Source organism: Octodon degus, unplaced genomic scaffold, assembly GCF_000260255.1.
Source record: "Octodon degus isolate 3935 unplaced genomic scaffold, OctDeg1.0 scaffold00018, whole genome shotgun sequence".
NCBI lineage: Eukaryota > Metazoa > Chordata > Mammalia > Rodentia > Octodontidae > Octodon > Octodon degus.
This window is the reverse complement of record NW_004524594.1, coordinates 1,901,513-1,907,551: the sequence shown is the minus strand read 5'-3', so window position 1 is coordinate 1,907,551 and position 6,039 is coordinate 1,901,513. Positions and strand designations below refer to the sequence as shown.

The following is a 6,039-nucleotide window of genomic DNA, read 5'->3' as shown; positions in this document are numbered from 1 at the left end:
GCGCGCTGGGTTGCAGCATGGAGCCGCGAGCGGGGCGCCTCCTGTGGGCGGCTGCTGCTCCGGCAGCAGAGGAGGGGCCCCGAAGGAGGGCAGCGAGGAACTGGACTGGACGCAGAGGGCCGAGAAAGGGCCCCGGAGTGCAGGGATCCCGCGGTCCCAGCAGGACGCCGCAGCCGCGCTGGCACCGCGCGCGCCCCCAGCAGGAGACGCGGAACACCCGATTTGGGCGAGCCCTGCCCGCAGCCCCTCGGCTACTCGGCACGCTCTCGGGCCGTCCCCCCGCGCCCCGGGCCCTGGGCCTGGCGACGTCACTGTGGCGATGACGCGCGCTCGGGGTGGGCGGGCGGAGGCGGTGGGGCGCGAGCTTCCTCGGGGAGGTCCCGGTCCCTGCCGCCCGCCTCCCGCCGCCGGCCGCCCGCCGCGTCCTTGGCCCGCCTCCAGGGGAACCTCGATTTTCCGAATTCCGGAAGGCTGGCCGTCCTTCGGCAACTGATAAGGACAGGAGCGCACGGTAACCGATCCTAACAATACCCGGAAAGAAATACCGGGCCGAGAAAGAACTAATAATAGCCGCCGGCTCGAGCTCTGCTCGCGTGCTCAGCGCTCTTAGGAACAATAATGACAACAACCACAATAGCCACCATTTATTGAGGGCTATGTCTGTGCCAGGCACGGTGCTGAGCGCTTTGCAGGCGACAACCCTGGGAGGTAAGTACCGTTATATTCCCTATTTTGCAGGCACTAGGGCAGAGAGGTTAGGTCACTCGCCCCAGGGCACACAGCTAGCTGACGTCCGTGCCACAGTTCCAACCCACGTAATTCTCATGACCACCCGGTAAGGTCGGGATCATTTTTCCCATCTTAAAGATGAGGAAACTAAGGCACATGGAAATGTAAGTACCTTGCCCAAGGTCACCTAGCTGGAAAATGGACGAGGCAGAAAGCGAACCCAGGGCTCCTCTCTGTCCGCAGAACCCGCGGTCTTGGCCATAAATGATGCCACATCCAAACCACCTCCGACAGCCCACAGGGCTTTGGCCCCAGGTCCCAAGAGGCGCAGCCCCTGCAGGGTGTGAGTGGGTTCCTGCGGCCTCCGATCCCCTGGTGAGTCGGCTTATTCTGCGCATCGTTCCTGCTCCGCCGGCAGGCGTAGGCTAGGGAATCCAGTCTCGGACTGGGCCGCGAGGTACGGGACTGGGATGGGGCGGGGCGGGGGCGGTGAGAGGGATTCGGAGCCCGCGTGCGGAGCGCTGGGGCTTTGCCCCCATGCGGCCGGCAGAGGGCACTGCCGCACACGCCTCGCGTCCGGGTCACCAGCGCCGGACAGGGCTGACCTCCGCCTCCAGTTGCCTCCAGTGGCCGGGATTCTGAGCCCTGGAGCGGGAAGCTTCCCCTCCTGAGGGCCGGCAGCCTTGGCCCCTCACCTCTGTCCTGGACCTGATTCGTCTGACTGCTGTCCCTCATCTTCTGTCCTCTTGCCACCCCACCATCTGCCTTGCAGATGTCCCCAGGCCCTGCACAACAGGCCCGGTCCCTCCTGAGGACACTGATCCCATTCCGTGAAAAGACTCCGGGGTCTGCAAATCCGAGTCACGGTGTCTCCCTCTTCTGGTGGGCCCTTTGGTGACTTAAAATGGGGATCCATCATCCATTTGGAATGGTGAACTTTCAATCCTTTTCTAGAATAACAGACGGGCGGAGGGGATTGGCTGCGGAAGCGGCAGATGAAAGGATCTATTTTCATAATAGCTACCGCCTATTGCGGGCTTTCTAGCTTGGAACCCTTTATATGCCTTGACTGACGGTCTGCTCGGGTCTGCAGAGGCGTGAATCATTATTCCCGCATCGTGGATGAGATCGGGAAGCTGGTAAGTGGCCAAGCTGGGGACCCACGCGGTTCCCGTCTCCCGGAACATACAAGCTGAGCCCAGGATCAGGAGAGGTCGGATACAGCTCCCGGGTCTACGGAAGTGCTTCAAATACTGCATCGTATTAATTAGGGGCTTGACTGGCTTTCTAAGCTCACTTTAGGACTCACATACTAAAAAAAGAAAAAAAGGAAGAAAAAAAGAAAAAGAAAAACAACACCTAAGGGTACACTAGGAATGCACAGGATTTAGCTTGGAAAAGTATTCCTCTGGAGAAGCCCACACACTTTCTATGTCTGGGCTCTGAGGAAATAAAGGTGGCTCTAGGAAAATCTGAAAAATATGGCAGGGAAAAAAATGCCTTCTGTGGTTTTTACTTTCACCAAGACACATTTTGCTATTTGTGTTTTATTTTAAAATTAATGTGACTCTCTCCACCCTTTCAACTGGCACATAAATAGCAAAAACAGAAGGGAAGCCAGCTACAGGCTTCAAATGTGGTGCGTTCTCAGGAGGGAGGATCACCACCGGAAGTGGGAAGGAGGGCGCTGTCGGGTGCCTTAAACACTTCAGAATAGACTTGCCACTGAGAGAGCTTAGCCCCTGAGTCCTTAGAATAGGCATTGCCTGGCACTGGGCAGTGTGGAGTGTCTAGATTCCGGGAGTGACTGCACTTTGGTGTGCAAGCGCAATCACACTTGGAGGGTGTGTGCACCCTCTCACTGGGTCACCACTGTGTAGAGAAGGTACAAGTGTGGTGGGAGTGGGCACGGGGCCTGTCATCTAAATCAGTGACGGTAAGGCAGCCACTGCAGGTGGCAATGGTTAAGGCTTGGTTAAGCACATTGGCTGCATGGCTCTGGAGTCACCACCTGGTGGCTTTTCCAGACAGAACCCCAGGCAAAAAGTACCTCTGGAGACTTAACAGTTCTGGCTCGATTCCTCTGCCTTTATTGTTTTGATTTTGTTTTTATGGCAGGGTCTGGCTGTATAGCTCAGGCTGGCCTGAACTCACTGGGCAGCCCAGGCTGGTCTCAGAGTTGTGGTGATCGTTCTGCCTCAGCCTGCTGAGTGCTGGGATGACAGGCGTGGACTGCCCCACCCGGCTATGCTGTGTCTTTAAACCCAAAGAATGCCCATCTTCACTCAATGGAAGGGAAATCGGGCTATCCCAGGCTGTCCTGCAAAAATTTTGGACTTCTTTGTCCCTCCTGGAACCGTGTCTCATTCCTCAGCACATTCATGCCACAAATATGTACTGAGAGCACGCCGCATAGGTAGGTGCTGCGGGTGCCACAGAGACCCTGAGTTCCTGCCATCACCCTCTCTCTTTCTACCTTGCTCCTGACTTGCAGGCTCCAACTTTCATGCCTAGCCCTTTGCAGCTGGGGACACCTGCTCAGACACATGTGGCATCTGGCCCACTCTGGGCCCCAGGCCTCCACCTTGGGGATACCAGTTTTCAAGAAGAGGACTCGGGCCCTCAGAATGGGACTCAGGTCATTTCGGGCTCCAACACTTGCCAGCAGCCCTTCTGTCCCTTCCCACTCGCCACTGCTTCAGGCTCCTGAGAGTGCTGCTAATGATGACTGAATAAGTAAGGCCGTATTTATGAAGTATCTATTCCAATGAAAATCCCACAGCGATATAATATTCACTGTTCACAGGAAAATGCTGGCTTAAGCAATCAGCAGTGACTGGTTAATGCTTAGCAGGCTTTTGGGGCTTGGGACTGAGTGATGCAGAATAGCAAGGGAAAAGAAGAATACTGGACTTGTTTTAGCTCTCCAGATTATACCAGATTTTCGCCATCAGCATCATAAAAAATAATGCTTAAGGTAAATTGCCAGTTTTTGTCTTTCTGGAAAATCCATTAATACTGAATGATCTTGGTCTTGACCCACTCTAAAAAAAAATAAAAATAAAAGAGACTTGAACAGCAGGATTCAGATCCCCCCCCCCTTGAAAATCCCTTTAGAAAGTAGATTTCAACCAGGCATGGTGCTGCAAGCCTGGAATCTTGGCACTTTGGTGGCTGAGGCAGGAGGATCCTCAAGAACTCCAGGCCAGCCTGGGTTACATAGCAAGACTCTCAAAAAACAAAACAAAACAAAACAAAACACACACACACACACACACACACAAAAACAAAACAAGTAGATTCCAAATCAGTACCCCCCACCCCACCCCAGTACTGGGGAGCCAACCTAGGGCTTTCCTAAGCCCTCAGTATCCTCCTTAATTCCCTTAGTGAATTAAGGGAATTCAGGTGAATTAATTCCCTTAGTTCACCTGAAGTGGCTAAGTTGCCTATGCTAGGTTTCGACTCTGGGATCCTCCTGCCTCAGCCTCTGAGTGTGGATTACAAAGCTACACCACCACACCAGGTTTCCCTTATGGTTCTTAAACATCCCACTCTAAGACTACCCAGTCTCTCCTAGATAGGGCACTCTTTTCTCTCCCTGTGAGGAAAGCAGTGCCCCAGGGAGGGAAGGATGAGGGAGAGTAGGCAGCGGCCTGCCTGCTGAGCCATTAGAAATTAGGGAACGCATTCCATGTGTGTCGCCTGTGCAGGAGTCTGTGGCTCTGCATTCTCTGGCCCACGTACCAAATCCCTCTCCCATGGGGGCCTGAGATGCGCCATAAACATGACCTACTGGGAAGGGCGTGTCCACCCACCAAGAATTCGGGGCAGCCAGCAGGGCTCCTAGCTCAGACTCTGCAGAGCCCAGCTGCTAGGGTAGGCTGGGAAGCCAGCAAACCTTCCTGCTGGGAGCATGCCAAGCCCTTTGGGGAACCGACTTCGGTGCTTGTCTGGGGAAATTAGTTTTGCACTTTCACAGAGTGCGAAATTCCTCAGGGGCATTCTAGTACTCGGGAAGAGAAATCAAACCCAGCTCATTCCTTCAGGGTCTTTGCCATGAATAAAGCGGACCGAATCCGGTCGAGTGGGCCCAGCCTGGGGCCGGGCGTGGGTGGGGGCACCTGTGGCCAAGGCCCCCCCCAAAAGCGGGCGCAAACTTGAGATTGCAAGGGATCGTGTTACTGGCTTGTAAACACCGTGAGTGGCAGCCAGCACTCCCAAGTGACCACAGAGGAGCTCAAACCCTTCCTATCTTTCTAGAAACCCTGAGGCTCCGCCGGCTGCCTGCTGTCTGATGCAACAGTTTGCAACGCGGTTCTGGGAGTGGAGCCCTGCCGTGGGGCGCCCGGGGCCTGCACCACGCGCATGCGCGGGCTGCGGCCCGCCTCGCCGGGCGGGGGAAGCTTTTCTCCAGATGTGCTGGGGGCAGGGCGCCGCGGCGGGGGCGGGGCCGGGAGGGCGGGGAGACCTCTGGCAGCTCTCGCCCGCGATCTGAGCTTAATTAAACTTCTCCCGCGGCATTGGCTGACTTATTGACCCAGTGATCCAAAAAAAAAAAAAAAAAAAAAACAACTGAGAGGCCCGAATCGCCGGGAAAGCGAAATCGAGGGCTTAGGTTTGGTTTCAAGAGCTGGGCCTCCTCCCTTTCAGAGCCTCCCAATCTCAGATCCTGTCGAGGTTCCAAATCTCGTTAGCGCACGCAGGCCCCGCCTGCCCTAGAACGTTTTATTTGCAGGCGAGAACGTGCAATCACAGAATTTTTTTTTCCCTAACATTTGCAGCCATTCAGGTATTGCCTTCATGATTTTTCTTATACCCACTTTGTACCTACGTTAGAGACTTTAATTGAATTTTGTTTTATTTTATTAACTTTTTCTCTAAATTAACTTTACATCAATTCCCTTTTTAATGTATCTTGGCCCTAAGCAATAGCATTAGCAAAAACACGGCCTGAAAATAAATTCAGAACAATTCAAATAAAAAATGCATATGTGCTAACTAAAATTGCCTTGCCTACCGCATTTGGAGAGAAAACTCCTGAGGTAATAACAGCCAAAGTATCGAGTGACTGTCAATGTTCCACATACTTTTTTTTTTTTTCATTACTGGGAAATGAATCAAGAGTTTCACACTGAGCTACATTCCGCCCACTTCACCCCCTTTTAAATTTTCAAACAGAACATCCCTAGTTGAGCCTCAAACATTCCATACTCCTGCCTCAGCCTTCTTGTAGGAATTACGGATGTGCACCATTGTGTCTGGACCCAGGCACTGTTTTGGGCACCTAGGTGGTGGGAGTTACTCACA

The 6,039-nt window shown here is 53.8% G+C and overlaps 1 long non-coding RNA gene across 2 annotated transcripts; it reads left to right on the top strand.

Annotated features, from left to right (window-relative positions):
• Nucleotides 1-350: 350 nt before the first annotated feature.
• Nucleotides 351-5,129, top strand: LOC111815582. Of its 2 annotated transcripts, XR_002820254.1 has the most exons (4): nucleotides 351-708; nucleotides 973-1,104; nucleotides 3,224-3,465; nucleotides 4,993-5,129. It is a non-coding gene; the product is annotated as an uncharacterized LOC111815582 (long non-coding RNA). The 2 variants fall into 2 exon arrangements; XR_002820253.1 differs by lacking the exon at nucleotides 4,993-5,129 and having other exon boundaries at nucleotides 3,224-3,724.
• Nucleotides 5,130-6,039: the final 910 nt, after the last annotated feature.